The 23,453-nt window shown below is 42.0% G+C and overlaps 1 protein-coding gene across 3 annotated transcripts in view; it reads left to right on the forward strand.

The window, feature by feature from the left end:
• Positions 1–23,453, forward strand: part of MTUS2 (microtubule associated scaffold protein 2) — a 366,148-nt gene that overhangs the window by 12,431 nt on the left and 330,264 nt on the right. The window contains exon 1 of one of the 3 annotated variants that reach the window (XM_072134357.1): positions 6,244–6,330. The exons of the other annotated variants lie outside the window; for them this stretch is intronic. The gene's annotated coding sequence lies outside the window, so the exon portion shown is untranslated. Of the gene's footprint in view, positions 1–6,243; positions 6,331–23,453 lie in introns of those variants that run through there. 3 annotated transcript variants of the gene reach the window in all.

Consider the following 23,453-nt stretch of genomic DNA (forward strand, 5'->3'; position numbering starts at 1 on the left):
GTTATAGAGAAGGTGGAGTTGAGCAAATTGCACATAGCGTCCTATCTGCAGGCAGCATGTTATAGAGCAGAAGGAGCTGAACAGATTGTATATAGTGTCCTGTCTACTGGCAGCATGTTATAGAGCAGGAGGAGCTCAGCAGATTCTACATAGTGCCCTATCTGCAGGCAGCATGTTATAGAGCAGGAGGAGCTGAGCAGATTCTACATAGTGTCCTATCTGCAGGCAGCATGTTATAGAGCAGGAGGAGCTGAGCAGACTCTACATAGTGTCCTATCTGCAGGCAGCATGTTATAGAGCAGGAGGAGCTGAGCAGATTTTACATAGTGTCCTATCTGTATGCAGCATGTTATAGAGCATGTTATACAGCTGTAATAACAATCATTAGTATTAGAGTGTTAACCTGCTATGTTGAACCAGTGGAAAGCAAATGCTCCCAATGAGGTAGTATCCAAATATGTGTGACATATCTCTCACAATAGGTAGTCTCAAAATCTGACAATCACAATAAATCCCTGGATCTGTATGCATCTCTAGAATTTTTGTATCTTTAGGCTGCAAAGTTATTTCACTCTTCATCTGAGCTTCTTCTTGCTCTTGTGTGACGACTCTCCTTTATTAGAGCTTCCTCTTCCAGAAGGTTTCACATTTTTATTGTTCCTACTGCAGAGAACCCCCTTCCATGTCTGTGTATGGACATTATATATATATATATATATATATATATATATATATATATATATATAGGGACATAAGACATGTGACACATGTATCTTGTCTATATGGTGCTGAATGGAGATAGGGGCATTTGCGATTTTTCAGTGCTTTATTCTTCATATACTATTAACCTTTTTAAGCTAAATGATCATTTTACATTGTATCAAGCTGAATGCTAGTACAATCCTTCTAACCAAATGAAGCAGATCAAAATCCGTCAACATGGCCTATGTGAGCAGATGGAATTCCTCCCATTGTATTAATGATTTCTATTACCTGGAAACATCTGACAAGTCTGGCTTCAAATAGAACTGGAGAAACTGAGATTTTATCCATTATATACCGTATTTTCCGGACTATAAGGCGCACTTAAAAGCCTTGGATTTCCTTGGAAATCCAAAGTGCGCCTTATAGTCCGGTGCGCCCTATGTATGGCACAGGGCAGCGGACCATACTTACATAGGTCCCCGCTACCGGAGACAGCAGATCTCCAGCGGGAACTGCAGACCACGCGGCACGAACAACTTCTGCCGCGTGGTCTGCAGTTCCCGCTGGAGATCTGCTGTCTCCGGTAGCGGGGACCTATGTAAGTATGGTCCGCTGCCCTCCTCCACCTCCCCCTCACCTTCCCCACTCACCTTCCCCGCGTCGCCGCGTCTTTTCTCCGCGTCGCGTCCCGTCGCGTCCCGTCGCGTCCCGTCGGGTCTCCGCTCCGCCCCCGGACCTCCGCCACGCCCCCGACCCTGCGCCTTATAGTCCGATGCGCCTTATATATGGAATTATTACATATATAAGGCGCATCGGACTAATGCGCCTTATATTCCGGTGCGCCTAATGGCCCGGAAAATACGGTAGTTATATTTCCCTAATAAAGGTAACCTCTTCCTCTCCTGGCATAGTACCAGCATGCTGCTGGTAGAACAGGTCAATCCTGCAAATGCCATGCTTCATGCAGGCACCAGAGAGGCATCTACATCATCACCAAAGGATATCAGCGGTGATATTCCACCCTTATAATTGGGATAGCAATTTAAACATGACATAATAAAATATGTACTAAAACAGTTATTATTTTACATGATAAATATAAAAAAACACTTTTTTGTTATACTTTTTTTTATAACAAAATACAGTAAGAAGTCTAGTTAGAAGTTAGAAGGCTAGTAAAAAAATCCCCAACAGAATAGACATAAGAAATATGTACAATTTAATTCCTGAACAAAAATCATATAAAAAGAGGACCCTCTGTTTATTTACAATCCCTTTCACGCACTGAAAACAAGTAATACATTGTAGAAACCAGCAGTAAAACAGTTACATGAAGTTTCTAGTCTGTGCTGTGTGAGCACTAAGCGATACCAGCTTCCCTGCTGTGTAGATAGTGTGGGGAGCAGAGGCTTGGAGGAGGGGGCTGCAGGGGAGTGTATCATACATCTTGAGATACAGTGAGAGACAGATACATTTCTTCAAAACTGGGATGGAGAGGATGACAGGGAACATGGAAAACCTTCCACCTCCCTGCAGGTCTCCTGTTAGTTACACACAGTGAACAGGATCACATGATCTCCCACTCCAGAGTGGGAAGGGAGCAGCAGCCTCTTTGGTCTCCCAGGCATACGCAGCACAGCCTGCGGAGACAACTACTTTATGAACAGGCTAAGCTACAGCTGGAGGCTAAAGAAGGCTAAATTGCTGGACATAGGTAATAAAAGTAATAGTCAAAGTTGTTCTTCACCACATATTGATTTGTAAAGGTATTTCCCAACCTATGAACATGGTAAATAATTATATATTACTAAAATTACAATTCTGATGCCTCTTTTTTCATTGTGCTCTTTTTCTGTTAATTCTCCTAAAAATAATAAATAAAGAACTAACACTATCCATTTACGAAAAACACAATTTTAAAAATCACCAGGAATGTGACTTATCTGCTGACAGGTTCCAATAGCCTATGCTAGACTGGGGCAGCTGCAGCCTGTGTGTACCTGTGTCTCTGTCATTGCATTCTTGCTCTCCTTCACACCATCCCCCTCCCTGTCTGCTTAATGCACATGACAGGACGTGGAGAGGATGGAGGGAGCTGTATGAGTGTGGAGGAGACTGACACGGGCACACACAGGCGGTTTCCACCTTGCCCCCCGGGACTCACCACATTCTCCTGGTGGGGAGCCAGGTAATGTGAATTTGTATATTTAACTTATGCCAACTACCGAAATTATTTAGAACGCTGAAAAGGGCATTTTGAAAATTAGCATAGCCTAGGCTATAGGACTTGTCACCAGCAAAAAATTGCATTCCTGCTGGCAGGTTCCCTTTGAGGAGAGATGATCTGATTTGGCAGATTAACACTTCTTCTCCTCTGTTTTTCTACAATGGCCAGAAAGTTATAGCAGAACCTAAGAAAGTTTTCCCTGTGAAGGTTACAAAGGAGGGAGCAGATTTATATGCCAGACCCATACTGTTGCAGTGCACTTCATCTGCCTGGACATTAGATGGGACTGCGCTGAGCCGAGAATATAAAGGAGGAAGCAGCGCCTCCCATCACCATGGGGAAAAGTATCTGATAATTGGTTATAAACCAAACACAATGAAGGTATATTGTGCAGAACATTGCACCAGACCTTTATCTGCTAAGGAATAACAATTAACAAGTCATCTTTATTCCACCTCCTTCTATTGTTCTCGGCTGATGAAGGAATCCTGCCGCTATGAAATGTCATTTATCATTACACGGTATGTCTTATACTGCACAAATACTGGACACAGCCTCAGATTTTACAGCAGCCTCGTCATAAACATTCACCTATGAAAATCGTTCTACGTGCTGATAGTTTTTTTTTATAAAATATGGAGTTGGGATTACTTTAATCTAAATCTTCTCTACAGCCATAGAGGTTGCATTAATATGGCTGTGCCAAGTTTTACGCTCTTCACCTATCCACTAGTCATTGGGGGTCCTATGATTGGAACCACCACCAATTGTAAAGGGTTTGGGTTCTGTTTCATCTTGTAAAAATGGAGTACCAGTCAAGCATGTGACCTACTGCTCATTTAATCTCCAAAGGACTTCCAAAAGTAGCCAAGCTATTACTTGCCATGTAATTATACCTCAAAGAGGTTCTCCCCGGTCCACCAGAGCAGCAAAGGATCCTCTAGAGGATCCACTAGAGCAGTGATGGCGAACCTTTTAGAGATCGAGTGCCCAAAATGAGACCCAAAACACACTAGCTTTTCCCAAAGGCACGACAATTAAGGCAGCAACAAACTTATTGCTACCAGAATCTTTGAGCTCCAATCCAACCCTGTCCACACCTGCTCACTCTTCGGACAGGACCAAGCAGCACAGGAGGGGTTACTTTAAAATATCAGGGCACTACTTGGACTGCCTGAGACTGCAGGAAGGTGCCATGTCTGGTAAACTCTGTTTTGTAATTTTGTTCTATAAATAAATCATTAAAAAAAACTTGCCATAAAATTTGGGGCCATTTACCTACAATGTGGGTTTGTTTTTAAAAGGAATCTTTCACCAGTAATGTCATTTTTAGCAAGTGACAGGTTCCAATTGCCTATGCTATGCTGATTTTAAAAAATGTTTTTGTCATCATTTGTAATCATTTCCGTTAATACTTTATATAAGTTTAATTCACATTACCTGGCTCCCTGCCAGCAGCATGTGGTGGGTGCCAGGGGGAGGGTGTAGCTGCACAATATTAACTGTGATCTTGGATGACTATTACTCTTTAAATAGAAAGATATAGTAGGCTTGCTTCATACTGTATATTTTTGTCATGATTTATATCAGAGATGATGGATGGGAAGAAGGAAACCATTTTTTAATGGACATCTTCAAGAATAAAGAATACGTATAGAGATCTCTGCATAAGGGCACATTCACATGTACGTCCCCATAGACGGCAATAGCGGCGCGGCACAGATATGGTGCCACACACGTGTGGCACCGATCCGGCCCGCACACCACAAAAAGATAGAGCATGCTCTATCTTTCGGCGTGTGTGCGGCCGTGCGGCGCTATTCTCTATGGAGGGAGGAGGGGCCGCCTCCTCCTCCTCTCCAGCACACGGCGGTATGTCCGCATGGTGGGCATACCGCTGTGTGAATGTACCCTAAATGGAAGAGATTTTCTTATGAATGTAAAACATTTCAACAAACAAGGCAGAAATTACTAGTGCATAAGGAGGAACACTATTTCTAATCATTATGTGACAGCATGCTGCTGGTAGGTGGAGAGGTAGCTGTAAAGACTCACACTTCCTCCACTCCTCTCCATAGGCTTCTGAGTAATATGACATCTTCATGAGTCTGAAAATTTAGCTGAGTGAAGGCCATTTTATCAGGAAGGAAGAGGGAGCATAAGAGGAGCCAAGTAAGTGGAGAAAGAAGCACTTTTCTACGATACAATATTACATAGTTAATTGTAGTCACTTGTACTAATGATTTATACAAAGTTATTGACTGTTTATAGTAGAATTTGGTTAATTGAAATGAAGGACCAGCTAGTGTAGGACTGTAGCTGGTTTATAGTTTCAATATCCAGAAAATATGTATTTCCTTACACATAAATAAAAACAACTGTACAAAAAGTAGGATAGGGTACAGTACCAGAGGCTGAGTATCTAGTGTCTAGAGCTTTGTGATTGCCTCGTTGTGCGACCAGCCCCCATATGAAATACAATATTCTTTTATACCAATGTGTACAGTGTTGCCCTATTTCTGGAGCATTTGCCGCAGGGTATAATTATTTTTTCTTGAATATTTATTTTGCTTTTGACATAACTGTGGCTTTCTCATGCAGCTCAGCTTTTTCCATGAGCTCCTGGTCAACATGTTATACTAACTGCTAGGAGCTCTTAGAATCTGAACAACCATGGGTGAAAAAACAAATCAAATAGAGATACAGATTTTGTATTTTAAATTTCTTAAAGCACAACTCTGACATCTGTTTTACAAATCAATAGCACTTGGGATGAAGAACAAGTTTGCCTATTATCTTGATTACCTATGTGCAGTTTCTGTAACTGTGATCTCTGTTCGTAGCTGAGACGAGTAGCAGAGCTGAGTGTGTTGCTCTGTGGTTGCTCATAGTGAGGTACAAGATCTCCCCTGTGCCCTATCTTTCTTTCCTTCCCAGTCTCTAATTCCACAGCACTTTCTCTCTCTCTCTCTGTTCCTCAAGTTGTGTCATATACTCTTCCCACCACCTTCTACTCTCTGTACAGTGCAGAAAAGCTATTAACCCCTAATGCTCACACACCTCAGATTACATACTTACTGTAACTGCTAGTTTCTACTACTTTTTACATGCTGCATGATCCTCCATGTGATGAAAGCTGCCAGGCAAATCTCTAAATAGTTCCTGTATGTATACTATGGGGTGTCCAGTGGATCAATTTGTAGTACTTTCACTAAGTTTTCTGCTAAATTACTGAATGAAAAAACACAAGGTATAATGGGAATTGAGGGCAATCTCAATTTGTCTCAACTTCAGGGCAGATACAGTAAGAAGTTAAATTCCACCCACTTCACTGCTGCTGAGAAAGATATTTGATATGCAGCTACATAGCAGAAAATACCATAACTCTGGAAAAAAAGGTGAGGAACACAATTTGGACATTGTTTTGTTTGTATTTAAAGGTGGAATCACTTATTAAAATGTGTCAAAAACCATAATACCATTGTAGTTACTCTTTAAATTCTTCTTTTGTTTTGAAATACTTAATCAACGTAATTGAGACATTTTCAAGCCTGATATTTTGGAAAAAATTTAATCTGATGGTTGATTTGATCAAACAAGACCTAAAAAACTAATTTCTGAAAATTTGGTCACCTCTAATATGAAAGGAATTTTCCAGGAATTATGTAAAATTCCCAATAGGGCCAGGGAAAGGGTAAGTAACTCAATTTGTGTTCTTGTATACTCTGCTCTAGGTCATGAATGATGGGGGTCAATCAGCCAATCAGTGGCTTCAGCAAGCTCTGGTGACATCACCTTACCTAACCCCCATGGAATTCCTGGAAAACTCCTTTAACTATTTTTGCAGTTTTTTCTATATTGTAGAAATTTGAGTTATGCAACCCAGAAAATCTGTGTTATCTTTAACTCCCTGACTATGGAGAGTCTATGGAGAGCCATTACTTCCAGATCCTAGTCCGTGATGAGATGCCAAGATGTTGAAACATTACTGGGAATCTGTTCTTTTTTGCAATAGTTATACTTGTTTGGTTTTAATCCTGCATCATGTCATTAGGCTTCTTGAAAGTCATGCTTGATGTTAAGGGGGCTGCCCTACAAGGTAGCTGAGAGGCAAAGTTTTCCTTCCATGAAAACATATTTGCATATTTCCCAGGCCCCCAGTGGAGCGTCAATGACTATAAGTCCCCACACACCTGCAAAGCTGCCTTCAAGTGTAACTGAAAAGCATAAAAACTTTCTCCTAGCTCTGCACTAAGCCATAATAAGCAATTCTCTAATTTACACTCATTAGCTATCTGTAGCCGTTTGTCAGCAAACAGGCTGAAGCTAGCAGTACCTTATCTCTCTGGCTGTCTGGCTTGGTAGGTTGCCATGTGATTCTATAGCTAGCCAGAGGAGAGGAGGTTGGGGGGAGAGGTTACTAGCACATGCACTCTCACCTCTCAGCAGCTGCAGGACCTGCCATGATGTCATAATCTTCATGTCATCCAATTACATACTAGGAATGGTATGTAGCAGTGCTGTGTTGTGTTTGAAAGTGTGGATATAGTAGAAATATGTATACATGAAAGTGTGAATGCACAAATAAAGCCAGAGCTCAAGCTCTGCAGTAATTCTAATGAGTGGCATATCCTGCACACACAGCACAATGTATATACAGCGAAAACCTCTTTCATCAGATCTCTTTGTACAGGAAAGTGGTGGGCAGCTTCCAGAGAGTATAATGGAAAAAAAAATGATAGAAATCAGTGTTTGAATAAACAAAACAGACTTTTAGGTAGGGAGTCGTCTCGGGGAGGTGTTCTTCTGGAGAGGTGGTGTATATATGTACACATACTGTGATGCTTCCATGTGTTCATCTTTTTATTCCTATGTAGGTGTTTTATAGTGTAGGCGGACATGTTTTAGGGTGTGTTCACACATGATAATGCATGCGTATTTTTACCAGCTGAGAAGAGAATATTTGCCTGATTACATTGATGTTTACAAATGTACGCTATACAATGTAGAAGGATTTCATGGGGGAAGATCTTTCCTAGTATAAAATTTGGTGGAAGGTTTGGGTGGCCATAGGTACTCGGGCTACTACCCAAACTGCCTATATTATAATCCACTACTAGTTACAACTATAAGGCCGCGGTCACACGTGACGCTAGCGCACAGGGGGTGAGCCTCGACCCGATCACATATGCGTTTCCAGAGAAACGTATGCGATTGGGTTATCGATCCCAGGCATCTCCCGGGAAACGCATATGCGATCGGGCCGAGGCCCGTCCCCTGTGCGCTAGTGTTGCTTTGTGAACGCAACGCTAACGTAAGGTGTGACCACGGCCTAAGGCTACATTCACACACATGTATGGGGGACGTATATACGGCCGATATACGTCCCCCATACACTTCTATGGGCTCACGGCACCGTACAGGAGCGGTATGGTGATGCATACGTGCGGCATCGTACCGCTCCGTAGCCATGTCCTATCTTTTCCCATGTTACGGCGCCGCGCGCCATATGTTCCTATGGAGAGGGGCGGGGGTGAGCAGCTCTCACCTCCTTCTCCTCTCCCCGCGCGCTGCCGTGTGCCCACCATGCTACGGTACGGCGGGCAACAGCAGTGTGCATGTAGCCTAATAGTGGGCTGGCTATTACATGGGGGATAGCCAGCTGCAGACATGTCCTTGGTGGTCCTGACCTTAGCTGAGGTCTTGTATATCAGGTCGTCTTGTAAATATACTGCAACCAGAGACAAACTTTGATTGCACCTTACATTATTGATGTCCCTTTTATCCCTGCAGACAGGGGGTGTAAGCTGTGCACCAGAACTATACTAGTCTTATAAACAACATACTTTAGTTGGGAGGCCAGTATTTCCATTACGCCCCCATTCTAATCCCATTCTTCATACTTCTGGTTAGGTAATTGGGTTTAGACATAATATACCCCTTTCATCATTTATAAGCATCTTCTAGTGGTGGCTCTGCTTTATCAATGCAGAAAGCTATTGAAGCAATACTTCTTCATGTGCCGGAGATTTCTTATTACTGAATCAGCAAGAACTGTCAGATAAACATGTCCATTCCAGACTATGGAGGCCGATAATGGTCTCATAAGAGATAAGCCATAGTCGTCCTGCAGCACCGCACATCATAAAGGAAGCTTGTCATATCTATGAGTGATGGTGGGAATGGCTAATGTCGTGCAGCTTCCCTGGCGGAGTTAATAACGCTGACTTAATTCATTTGTAACCCTGAAGGTGGATGAATCGATACGGATGTGGATGCGGCTCCAGAACAAAGACCGGACTAATTATAGCTCTTATTGGGATAACTGCAATAAACCAGCATTATACATACACAAGAGGGGGGCCGCACTTATCCCTCCAATTAGTCTGATAGGCATAGCTAAAGACATACTGCTGTTCCATAGGTGCCATATTCACACTGCCGCCATAGTGATAACTATAGTGGAATATAATAGAATGCATTTATCTTCACTATCTACAGTATATACAACTATGAGCCTTAGCTATATCCTCATACTCATGTGCCAATATTACAGACATTACTAATTCCTGATCATTATGACCTCATGCACAAGGGGGTATGGGAAAAAATAGTTGTCCTGCTGTATAGAGAATGGGGGCAGATGTATTATCGTATCTGCGCCATAAAAGCGTCGGGAACTCACATTTTTTGGCGCATAATTGTTGCGGATCATTTAAAATGAGTCGGCGCCAGAAATTATAGTTGTTTCCGGATATCCAGACTCGTCTGTGTTTTTTTGCCGCAAGTAGGTGTGGCTTATATTTTCCACATCATCCACCACATTTATGTGGAGTTTGTTGGCAAATTTTGACGCAAAACAAACCAGGAAAAAATGGTCTGAAATCAAAATAATTTTAAAAAAGGCGCAGTCCATGTAAGATTTTGGCGCACATCTCATATGTGTCAGTATTTTTATGGCGCCCGACTGATTAGTTCCGTCTGCGCATTAATTACTTACAGCCGTGCACCACTTTAATACATAGGGCTATGCTTTCCGTAGTCTGATTTCAGATGCCGACTGTCGAGGTTGCAACAGAATTGATAAATCTTCCCCCCCAATGTTTCAGAAGTTTTGACCATATAAAGCTGCAGGCATTGTTACATTTTGGGCCACATTTATTAAAGCCTTTGCACCAGTTTTCTGTCTGACTATGCACTAGAAGAACGTTCAAAAACTGCTTGCACGTTTATTTAAGAAGTGTTTGCACCAAATTTTGTGTTTGGGCTGTTATGTGTGCGACAAGACAGAAAAAACTGTCCGTCACGATTCTCAAGCATGAAGAAGGCGCACCAGAAAAAAATGATGAATTTTGCCGGAGCAGTGCAGGGGGTGCCAGATTCATGAATAACGTGCGCCATTAATCCTGAATCTGGCGCACCCTGCACACTACACGGGCAAATTGTACATAGTACAGACTGCACTTTTGTTAGTAAATGTGGGTCCTTATCTATTTTGTGTGTTGTATGTAGCAGCAGGAAAATACATTTATATTACAGGATTGTAGCTGGACTGGGATGCACCTCTGTGTGGGAGCTCTCCATTAAGCTGCTTCACATCCCCTTGTCTCAGTTGCAGCAGGCTTCTAGTTGTATAGTATAGCAGAAGGGCTGTGGTGTTGCTCAGCAGAGTCACAGAAATGTGGGAACCATCCCTTAGTGCAGAAAATGCAGCTACATTCCTGAAATATAAATGAATTTTTCACAGTCCTGCTGCTACTATTTACACACACACAAGGTATGGTTACACATGTCTTCAGGATCTTACACTGCCTTCAGTCCTCCATGGTCATGACTGAGAATACATTTCACAAGACATACGCTTTGCATTTTTCTGAGAACATCGGCATAAATTGACTTGTTTTATTTAGAATTTATATTAGAATTTTTCATTGATACCACGAGTTTAGCACTCACCAGGCTCAATGGGTTCACAAGTAAACAGGTGAATTCAACAGTGAGTCCTTGAAAAAGGTGAAATAACAATTTGTATATTTCAGCCAAACCATCACCATACAATGAGCCACATCTATTAAAACGTTTGCGCCAGTTTTCTGCCTGACTTTGCACTAGAGAAAACTGCTTGTACATGTGTTTATAAAGTGTCCGTGCCAGTTTTGTGTTGTGGCTGCTCTGTGTCCGACAAGACAGAAAAAATGTGCACCCAAAGGGGCTGTTACTGCTTAGTCGGAGTTTGCACCACATTTTTAACTGCGCAACAATTCTGTAGCATGAACAAAGTGCTCCAAAAAAATGGTGCCCACTCCTATAACATCACATATACCCTATAAGGCTATAGAATCCCTGTCCTGCAGATCGTGGATAAAGAACTGATGGATGGAAACCCACAAGTCAGGAGTTCTCAAATGCCTCCTGTGTATGCAGTAGTAGTGCACACGCTCCGTCGATCGGTGGTTGTGCATTGTTATACTGGTAGATATTCTCGTACTTGGTTCACAGTTTTGTCTAAAATCTGCTGTGCTGCCTTCCAAATGTGTGTGTACTGTTATGTAATTATGGAGATGCACCAGAATTCATCTGCGGCATTGCTATGTTATCATCATCATCATATATTAGGCAGGTTCATTATTGATTATTTGCATAATTCCGAATTATAGCAACAATTACCTTATCAGTTCTGTCTCGCGTTTCCGGTGTTTATACAGATTTGCTTATAAACAAGATTTCAGGTTTAGATCTTCTAACTTAAATTATGTCTCTGAAATTTCAGTATAATTCTATAAGAATAACGGAGTTTTCACCTCTGGGATATTTATGTTATGTCCGGTAGATCCATCATAAATGGCTGAACCACTAATAAGTTCGGAAACCTTGCTTGGTTGTTTTTGTAACTCCCATAGAAGTTAATGGGAACAACGTGCATTTGTTTCACCTCTCCATTTCCTGCAACCATTAACCAGACAGCATAGCGGTCAATAAAAACTCGTTATAGTGTTTAAAGGGGGTCCAAGAGATAAGATCCAGAGAAATGTATTGCATATTCTATGGTCTGGGGTGTCACTAGTTAGAATTTAGGAGGTTCTTCAAACTTTTCGTCAAACTTTTGAAACCAAGTGCTTGTGGAAGATGCTACTTGTTCTCATTGTACTGATCCACTAGGTGTAAGGAAACCTACAAGTAGTGGTTCAAGCACAGTGTTAGAATTGTCCACCAGGGTATCAGAGGATACTCTGAGGATACAGAGGAGATCAGGGGGCAAAGGCTATAACCAGGGACCCAAGAGGTACAGCTGAAGGCAAGCCAATTTGGAGGCTGCTAGGGTCTATTTTCTAGGGAGTAGTGAAGGATAGTCCCAAGTAACTCCAGCATAAAGTTTGTCATTCACTGCAACCACTGCAGTCAGTCCCAATGTCATGAAACAAATGGTGTCCCTGGGACCCCTCTGATGCCACTACAGGCCCTAACAAGAGTTTAGAAAAAATTCCACAATAGGGATTCAGAAGTAAAAGCCAGAGAAGGGTGACTGTTTTGTGTTTTCTTTTGTTACCCTATCCCAGCCCCCATGAGGTTTTCCACTCTTCAAAAACTCATGAACACTTTCTATTTACAGGTACGTTTGGATAGATGTCTCATCTACTATGCTCACAGTCATAGCAGGTTGTATTGTGTCTACTCAGTGAAGCTTACGTTAAGTGGGGGTCAATCCAGGTCAATCTATGGAGTCGGAGGGAAAAAAATGATTACTTTGTGCGGTTCTGGACACCAAGATTCGTGGTTGTAGTAACTACTTGAACACCAGGTCCATACCATTGGTGGTTACATAAATCGTAGATGTAAAGGTGTTCCCCCCTCCTCCGATAATGATTATTCCATGATTGTGGAAAAGCTGTGATAAACTGGAATGGGGGATTTTCCTGGGCGTTAAGGACACTTGATAAGAGTGTTATTCTCCCGAGAGGGTGTGAAAATTCCCACCTAGACTGAGACCAGTGATCGCTTAGACATGCACTTAACAGCTGCTCATAATTGCTTGTTAGCAGCTCGATAATTGACAAGTTATCACATTTTTTACCGATATTAAATTTTCATGTTTTTTTAGCACTTATAGATGAGATATGTTTTTTAATGACATGGATCAACCACCATTAGGAAATAATATTGGATGAAGTTCTTATGCGTGGTGAAGGTCGTCTTTTAGTAGAAGAAGAGGTCACTAGAAAGTTTGGGTGCAGCAGCAGATTAGGTTCTCTGGTAAATTCTTTACAACATTGAAATCTTTGTAGTTGTAATTGTATGAAGATACATCACCAAAAAGATCTAAGAGCATAATTGTGAATCCCACAAAATATGGGCCTTATTGTCACCAAATGGGGGTAATCTTTGCTGGACAAATATGAAAAATCATCTAGTGTTCTGGTGGACTAGTCCTATCCTGCTTTAGAAGCTATAAGGTTGATGGGACCTTTGAACTGAATGTTGAAGGGGTTGCTCCATATTTATTAGTAGGCCCTATCAACAAATAACACTTAACAAAGGAGCACAGAACTAGACAGTTTGCAAAACATGGTCGACCCACTATCCCATAAGTTTTAATGGACCCCCATATTCTTGTGACCCAACTCCCACTAATCCTGTAAAAAGACATCAATAGAACTCGGGACAACCCATGTAAGTCTTCCTTTATGGTATAGTGTACTTTGAAGGCAACCTGTCAGCAGAAATTGACCTAATACATCACAACTAGTGTGTTATCAAACAGAATAACACCTTTCAGAGCAGACCTTTTCATGGCCAAGTATGATGGTGTCATCCACAAATTAAACTTTGAAGTGAGATGTAAATTGGTTGTATAAAGTCATGGAGGCGGAGATATTAGTACTAAAGTCAAACCCTCTTACCTAACAATGTGCCATTCCCTACAATAGCTGACTCTGTATCCAGGGACATCACTAACCAATCATCCTGAACCAGTGGTCGTTCTGTGGCGGGGAGAACTTGACTTCAGTGCTGAGCTTTCCTCCTCCGTGCCTTTATACAAGTCATTTACATCTCACTTCAACAATGATTTTCGTAATAACAGCACAACACTGGACCATGCAAGAAACAACACACTGATAGTACTTTATTGGGTCAATTTTGCTGACATGTTCCCTTTTAAGGGATTGTACTAATTTGTATTGTTATCCCCAGTGCGGATGATACTTAACCCTTCCAGCTTATCTTGTGTGGCAGAGTATAGGAATCCAATAATTATTTGATATGTAATATACCTGCATCCATACTGTATAAGGGCTCTGTTATTCTAGCCGTAGCTTGTATTCAGAATTTGTATTTGTTCCACATTTGGTCCTCTGTGACTCAGTTTTTATTTAGTTTTTTTTTGCACATTGTGCATATAAGTAATAATTAATGCCCATCATGTATTTCCACTAAGTTTTCATGTTGTAACCTGAATTGCTGGTGTCTGCGAGCTGTTGAGGATCACACATCTGACTCTCTGGGGTTGGGATGCACAAAAGTGTTTCTTCTTTGCAAAGGAACTTACTGTACGTCGCAATAAGAGTGAGATGAGGACAAGGTTTGGGCTAAAGTGGTTTTCTTGCCTCCCCTGTGTTATCATGCTTATTAACTGCCCTGAAGGACAGGTCATCACTATGTGATAGTTGGAGGAGCCACATCTGCCCTCCATGATCATCAGCTGTTCTGGTGGCCTCCAGGAGATGGAAGCTATACCGTGGACGTAGTGCTTAATGGATACCTGGGTTATTTCACACCTAGATTATATGTGACATCTGGACTCATGTTGTCTCAGATGAAAAATTAAGTGGGTGTAAGGGCAAATCACAGACAAGGACAGTGAGCCCTAATTTTGAGCCACCAAACTGTCCCTGCCTGCTTATTGGATCCACCCTAAACTGTGGACAGTAACTGGGTGTTGGTCCATTCCTACGTAAAAGTATAAACACGTAATAAGACAGACAGACGCATAACACAAAGTGTGGTGGGTAGGAATGAAGGGGGGGGGGGGTGATCAACACTCCGAGTCACAAGATAGCACGTAAAGTACAGAATCGCATCGATGGGAGACAGGTTGGGGACATATCAATGGGGGCTGATTTTGAAAAAAAAAAAAAGCAAGGAATAGCAAGACAAGCACTGACAGGAACTAGCAATACAATCTGTATACTCTGAATAGTAGGGGAAGATGGTGCCCACCGGGTTTAAATCACAGTGCACCAGGTAACAGTGAGAGGGTTCTGAAGGTGTGGAAGTCTTAAAGGGGTTAGCCATTTTTCTATAATTCTGTCCCAATAGACATGTCTCCACATGTACCTGTTCTTTTGCCACCTTTGAGAGCTTCAGCCTTTCCTTGTTCTCACCACGCTGCCCTCTGCATATATACAAAACTTCTGGTCTGTCACCCCTTCAGTCCGTCTTAATGGCGTCACCTATTGGCAGGGACAGTGCCTCTTTCTTTTACAGTCCGTCTCACTGACAGACACAGGGAGAGGGGAGGGGTGAGTGCAGGATAAATCATACTCTCCTGCTGCAGCTCCTCCTATTCACCAGAGCTCAGACATATAAACAAAGATCCACAGAGAGTTAACAGACAGCACTAAAGTAAGTGACTGGACTGTTTAATAACTTTATGAACATTCAGGGATTATTATTAGAAAAGGCACATGGGCAACTTATGTAAAAGAGTGGCCAACCCCTTTAACCATTGCTGGTTTAGAGCAAGGGTTACAGAGAGCCAGCAGTCCAGCACACTGTTCAGATTACCAACTGAACGCACTAGGTGGAATTCAGCCAGGCAGTACGAACTGTAACAGTGATTTGAGGTTTTCTAAAAGAAGTAGCATATTTATGGCCATCCACAAATTCTCCAAATTCCGCAAATTTTACAACCAAAATCTTTGGTAGTCTCTAATTCTCCCAAGGTATGCAAAATAACGAAGAGCTTAAGCACTTACTGCTCCATGATGTGACTGCATGCCATGGATTGCCTTATATAAAGGCAATATGTATCTGCAAAGCCTGTAATTTTGGCTACTTTACCCCTAAATGCAACAACAGCTTTCAAGAATTTTGACAAAGGCGCCCTCTCTGGGCATATCAGTTTCCAGGCAAAGTGATTGTGGGGCAACATTGGGTCAACTTCAAGACTGGGGCTGAACAAACACCCCTTAGGTCTGCCTCTATGAGGACACAGGTGAGGCATGATAGTCATAGGTAATATATGTATTAGGTGTCTGAATGGTAGGAATGATAAAACAATAGAATTATGTGTACAATTAGATGATTGGAATTTGAAGTTTGGCCACCGGGGGCGCCATCAATAGAAAACTAAAAGGAGGGGATAGGTAATCGATGTACAGTACACAGATGGAAGCATCAGAGTTTAATATTGACAGTCATAGTAATCTTTATTTTACAAGCAGCACATAACAGTACACAAAAAACTATTACTTAAAGGAAAATAAATGTAAGGAGGACACTGTCCCTAAGAGCTTACAATCTAAACGAGACAAGAAAATAAACAAGGAAAATAAGTGATACAGATTTTGAAGACGTGGAGGGAACCTTAACACTGAGGTGTTGATTTGATAAGAAAAGGCGAAGCATTCCAGAGCATAAGTGCAGCACCAGAGAAGTCCTGGAGACAAGAGTGAGAAATTGTTAAGTGGGGGGTGATAGCTGCAGGTTATTGGTAGCAAGTATGGATAGGGGGTAGACAGAGGTGAGAAGAGCTTTCTCACTTATAGATAGCATCTACAATTAGTTATCACCTATTTCTACTAGTTCTGTGTATGGCACCCTATTATAATTTACTATGTGTCTTTACTATAGTGTCTACAGCTTGCATAGATGGAGGCATAAAAAAACAAAAATGGAAACGTTAAAAAACAGTAAAAACAGGACTGCTGTCCCAGAAGTCCTATGTAAGTGTAAGGAGCGCTGGTTGGCATGTGCATCAATCCTCCATTCCTATTGTATATAGTGTATTGCGGATTCCTATACTGATATCCAATGGAGGTCTGGCTACTTTGCATAGGGGATAAGGGTCTTTGTAGTGTAATCCATTTAAGTACAAATAATGTTTGGACAGATAAGTCTCCCCAAAACTAGAACCCACCTCGCAAATATATATATACCGTATATATAAACTCCAAATGGTGGACCTTATATGATAAAACTTAACTTTTACTCAATATATAATATTAAAATAATGACAAAGCCAAAATGTGTGTTTCCAGTAATAATTACACTGCTAGAAGGGGGTTTTACTCTTTGGGGGTCATTTACTAAGGGCCCGATTCGCATTTTCCCAACGTGTTACCCGAATATTTCCGATTTGCGCCGATTTCCCCTGTATTGCCCCGGGATTTTGGCGGACGCGATCAGATTGTGGTGCATCGGCGCTGGCATGGACGCATCGGAAAACGGGGGGCGTGGCCAAACGAAAACCCGACAGACTTGGAAAAACCGCCGCATTTTAAAAAAAAAATGTGTTGCGGAGCTTGCACTTACCTTCACTAGGAATAGGCCGGTGAACTTGAGTGCGTTCCGATGCTCTTCAGCGCAGCAGCGCCACCTGGTGGACGTCGGAGGAAGTGCCTTAATAAATCCCGGCCGGACCTGAATCCACCACAGAGAACGCGCCGCTGGATCGCGAATGGACCGGGTACGTAAATCTGCCCCTTTATATGGGAGTATAATGATTATTGGAAACACTAATTTTGGCTTTGTCATTATTTTAATATTATATATTCAGTAATAGTTACATTTTATCGTATAATCCATTAATCCATTTAAAGTCATTTTTAAGGGGTTTTTTTGTGTATGAGGCCACTCTGGACAATCAGTAGCCTCAATGGCCCCCGGTGATGCAAGTACAGTAATAAAAAAGTCTTTGGTGTAATATCCCAGGTCCTTTGAATTCTCTGTAGCATTGTGTGAGCACTGACACTTCCAGTTCATCTGGGAGCGCTAATGAACTGACCAGTAACCGCGAAAATAGAAAACATGTGCAATACAAGTCATGACCACTGTAAAAGAATAGCGCTGTATGTGAAAAAAAAAATGAAAGAATCTTTTATAACTCTTTTAGGGCTAAATCAGGGTGCGTTTATGTCTATGTGTAGCTGACTAGTGATGTAAGATAGTATATAAAATATGACACTGTGGAGCACATTTACTTACCAGACCCTGGCGCGTTCCAGATACGGAATGTCCGACTGGAATGCATTGTGGTGCGATTCAATTAGATTGTGCACCTGATATCCTTCATGTGTCTCTTCCCCGCTCAGGTCCGCCTGAGTTCACCTTATTCTTCCTGGTGCATGTAAGTGCATTATCTTGTGACACATTTTTAAAGTTAAACCCTGCGCTCAGTCCGAATCAGTCGGATCGTCAGACGCCCCCCAAATTGTATTGCATGAAAGCAGCGCAGCTGTGTCTCTAGTAATATCACATATACCATTACAGTAGAGCAGAACGTATGAATCATTTAAGGAGTCCATTCAATGCTCTTTGATTTTGCTCTGGAATTGGCTTTCGTCGACTAGTTCCCCTTTTCCATCTTTTTTGTCTAATCCCAATTATCATGGCCATAGAGCCGTGAACAGCACAAGGCTCAGCCCTTCGGAAATATTTTACATCAAAAATAATATGTGGGAAAGATGTTTTAAAGATTTACATTTAATTAAATAACACTCCTGGATCTTCCACACTACGGATCATCAAAGCCGGGCGCCAACGCGCTTGAAGTTTGCGATTTGTTCTGTGAAACACTAGATCTGTAGAGCACATGTACATTTATTGTTTTATGGGCAGGAACAACGTGCCACCTGTAGATCGGGATGGAACCTAGAGTTTGGCGTTTGTTTCATATTTAGCTTTAAAGAGTAACTATATTTTTAATGGTACTTTTTTTATTTCAGAAATGAATAGAACAGGAGATAATAGTAAACTTTGTGGAATACTTCATTAAAGGGAACCTGTCATCCAGAAGGTCATTTTTACCTGATGACAGGTTCCAGTCGCCTCTCCACATTCCAAAATTCCATTGTCAGCAATCTGACATTCTTCTAAAAAGTTCATTTATATAACCTGGCTCCCTGTCAGCAGCATGGAGGAGAAAAGGGAAGAGGGGGAAGCCGGAAGGACGGTTATGAGCAGTGAGGAGGAGAGGATGCAGCAAAGAGATGGGGTGTCAGGCCATTAGACCTGCCATCCCCCGAGGACTCGCTTAATGCTAAAGGAGTGGAGCCAGGTAAAAAGGACCTTCCTGATGACAGGTCCCCTTTGGGTTAAGCAGCTGTGCTTTAATTCTGCTTCTTTCTCCTGCAGTGAGCACTGTGTCTGAAATCTTCTGTGGTCCCTCTACTTAAGACTATACCAAGAGAATATTTCCATTGGTGATTCAGCTCTCTATGGACACTAGACTATCCAGGCACTGACTGTAAAGAGATAAGTCATTAGACACTTTATCAGGTTCCTCTCTCAGCTGTCAGTGGATACAAGACAGAAAGCTGATTTACAAAAACTGCTTAAATAGGTATGAAAGAGAAGGACACAGGAACAAGTTTCATAATAACTATATTACAAATAATCATCATCTGTACCATTGGTGCATGCAAAAAAAAATTTGACACAGTTTTCTGGCGTGAGCTAGACCAAATCTAGAGCAGACTATCTGTATAAATTTTCCCCATGGATTTTTCTGGATGGTAAGAGGATGGATAAGCATACACATTGGGGCACAGTTGCTTACCCGTCCACTGGAGTTCACATAAAGTGCATTGTGCACTCTGCCAAGATTCACACTCTATTCATCCATTTCCAGAAGAAACCTATTGCTTTTAGAAGGACTGGGTGACCACATGTGCCCAATTCTTTGCATGCAGTGTATACAAGCATCCTGCAGCAGCTGTAACACCAGACTGAGAACATATGCACAAAGCCGGGCATGCAGGTATATGGTGAAGTACAGAGCAATAGCTGTCAACTATTCTAACAGTGATATATCCAACCTTATCAATTAGTGGAGACTAGAGATGAGGGGAACCTTCCATCCCTCTTTGGGTTTGGCGTACGGAGAGCCATAGCCATGGCTTGTACCTACAGGTGTTCATTTGGCGAATTGGCTGTTTGCCCTCTAGATGTATCTGGCCAGGTGGGTCATAAAGCGCCACGAACCATGCGCCAACGTGTGATAAACACCTGCATATAGTATATTCAGCTCTCAACGTGGTATCGGAAAGTCAATTATTTACTTCTCTGCAATGACCATTCATCTCAGGGTGTTTCAAGCCAATAGGATAGGAGAAATATAATATACCCTAAAGTCAATTAAACAATTATACATGAATTTAAACTAATGATTCAGTTAACAGAGCATTAGAGAGAATTTATTAAGCCATTTCTAATTGAATTGTAATTGATTTGAGGAACACTTATTTTTTTAAAGAGCAACTAAACCTAAAGCGACTTATTTTTCAGTTTGGAATAGAATTGCTCTTTCTCCTGTAGTGAGCAATGTATCTGAAAGCCTCCTGAGCTCCTCCACTTTAGACAGATAAGAATACTGATGATTAACTCTTTTCTTAACCAGAAAATATATACCTTGATAATTCATCTCTTTTAGGAGATTGGAAAATCTAAGGACTGTCAGTAAAAAGTTAAAGAGAACCTGTTACCAGGAGACCCATTTTAGCACTCCCCCAGTCCCTACAGATCATGGTATATGAAAAAGAGTTTTTGTATAAAAAATAGGTTTTACAGAAAACAAGATATGGGTCTGCTGGCAATGGGTCTCCTGGTAACAGCTTCCCTTTAAGTCATTTTACACTTAATTGGGTTCCTATATCAAATTTCTTTAGAAGACATCTACCACCAGGATGAAGTATTGTAAACCAAGCACACTGACTTACTAGAGTGTGCCCCCTCTAGCAGGATTCACTCTTCTTTGAGCTTCCTACGCCCTTGTTTTTAAGAGAAAAAGGCTTTAAAATTATGCAAATGAGCCTGAGAGGCTCCAGGCTCCATTAACACCTATAGGGCCCGGATCCTGTGAAGCTTATTTGCATCATTTAAAAAAAAAACATAGCATAAGAAGCTAGAAGAAGAGCAGATCCTTCTATAGAGGGCAGACACCAGTATGTCAGTGCGCTTGGTTTATGATTCTTAATCCTGGTGGTAGATGTCCTTTAAAAGAGTATATAACAAAGTTTACTATTATAATCTTCACTATTCATTTATAAAAATTTTCTTTAAAGTTTAGTTACTCTTTCGATATTATTTTTTTTGGAGGCCTTACACTTAATAGGGTTGACCAAAAATAAGTGGGTTCAGCCAACCTAACCCTAATGTTTATGTTCAACCTACAAACCATTAGATACAGGCAGTCCTCGGGTTACATACAAGATAGGGTCCAAAGGTTTGTTCTTAAGTTTATTTTGTATGTAAGTTGAAACTGTATATTTTAGAATTGTAGTTCTAGACAATTTTTATTTTTTTTGCCCCAGTGACAATTGGAGTTTCAAACTTTTTTGCTGTAATGGGACCAAGGATTATCAATAAAGCTTCATTACAGACACCTTACAGCTGACCATTGCAGCCTGGGACTATAGTAACATCCAGAGATCTTCACCAGAGGTCACAGTGGTCAGAGGGGTCCGTCTGTAACTAGGGGTCGTCTGTTATTAAGGTGTCCTTAAGTAGGGGACCGCCTGTATTGTTAAAACCTTCAATAAGTTAGTTGTTCAGCAGATGGAGGAACCCCTCTAAGTATTATACATTGTCATAGAGGGAACCAAAGATTAGTAAGGTCTTCTGGGATTGTATACACAGCCGCTCTATTCCTAATATGTTTCATATTCCAGTTTGCAGTTTTTTCCGTCTGGAAATCTTTTTTTTTCTTGCAGAATATGATTTCTCGTTGCCAGATTTAGACAGCCAGGCTTCATGGAGCTTTCTGTGTGGGAGCAAGTCTGTGCTGCCTGCAATCGTGATACAAACCCTGATGTTAAGAAATGTCACATTTACATGGCCAGAAAGCTGCAGATTATTCTCTGCCCTTATTTAAACCAGTAAGAGATCTGTATCTGTGTTAAAAGTGATATCAGAAAGAGAGGATTGCGCTGGTGTGTAACATCGCTGTTCATTCTGCCTGGATTACTTATTTATTACTGAGAAACATATTGCAAAATGTGATAAAATCCATGTTTATCCCAGCGTGATTCCTGGAGGATTCTCTATAGCTCAGCTTTCTAGTATATTAAGGGAGACAGTGCTATACATCATGGTGGTTGTAGTGTCTATGAGCAGAATGATTCAGTGATAAGGGACCAAGGGACATTTCATTGGTATACAACATGTGGCCCTGGCATAGTCGGAGCCACCTTCATGTTTAGCATGGAAATTCCCAACAAAACACTTAAAGGGATATTCTGGGAATATGAACACTGGTACAAAAACCCATGATGCTATAAATCAGGGGTCAGGAACCTTTTTGGCTGACAGAGCCATGAACACCACATATTTTAAAATGTTATTCCGTAAGAGCCGTACTATATGCACATGCCCCCCAATAGATAGGTAGTCCCAGCGATCTACGTCTCGGATCGCAGGCATACACGTGCCCCTCTCCTTGGCGGCGCCCCTTTCTGAGCTCACTCAACTCACCACTTTTCGGCTCCTGTCCCGGCTGGCCAGCGCGCTCCAGATGGCACTCACGGATTTAAAGGGCCAGCGCCGCTGATTGGTGCTGCCCACTTCCCGGGTTCTTCCCCGCTGGATCTTAATGTTGTGACCCCGGACCTGTTCCTGATTCTGCTCCTTCACTGCTAGCCCTGACCTCTTGCTCCATCCCCGACCTTGCATCATTGCCGCCTGCCTTGACCACCTGCCTGTTCCTGACCACGAGACTGCCTAGTGATCTTGTACCTCGACCTTGGCTGCCACCGTGGATAAGCCGCGCCTGTGGAACGGCATGGTGGTACCATTCTGCTTTACGGCAGGCTCTGATGAAAACCGAGTGCCACTTAGATTCCAGTCCCAGGTGTCTGCTTACTTCATTGACCGCGGTGGTCAAGGGGGTTCACTACTCCAAATCCTGACATCCACCACATGCCTCCCAGTAGATAGGTAGTCCCAGCACATACCTCCAGTAGAAAAGTAGCTACAGCACATACTCCCAGTAAATAGGTAGCCACAGCAAATGCCCCCAAGTAAATAGGTAGCCACAGCACATGCCTCACAGTATATTGGTAGCCCCATTAGATAGGTAGTCACAGCAAAAAAAAATAAAAAATATTCACTTACCAGCACTCTCTGCAGGCAGCGCCTCATCGCTCCCAAATTCTTCGGTTTGAACCAGGCTTAGACGATGGCCCCGGGGTCGTACAAAGGACATAGGCAGCGGTAACGTCGCTGCCTGTGTCCAGTGATCAGCAGCCATCACTATTTATTAAAGATCTGTCTGAGAGCCAGATGCAGCCAACAAAAGAGCCATATC

This window comes from Engystomops pustulosus, chromosome 2 (assembly GCF_040894005.1).
Source record: "Engystomops pustulosus chromosome 2, aEngPut4.maternal, whole genome shotgun sequence".
NCBI lineage: Eukaryota > Metazoa > Chordata > Amphibia > Anura > Leptodactylidae > Engystomops > Engystomops pustulosus.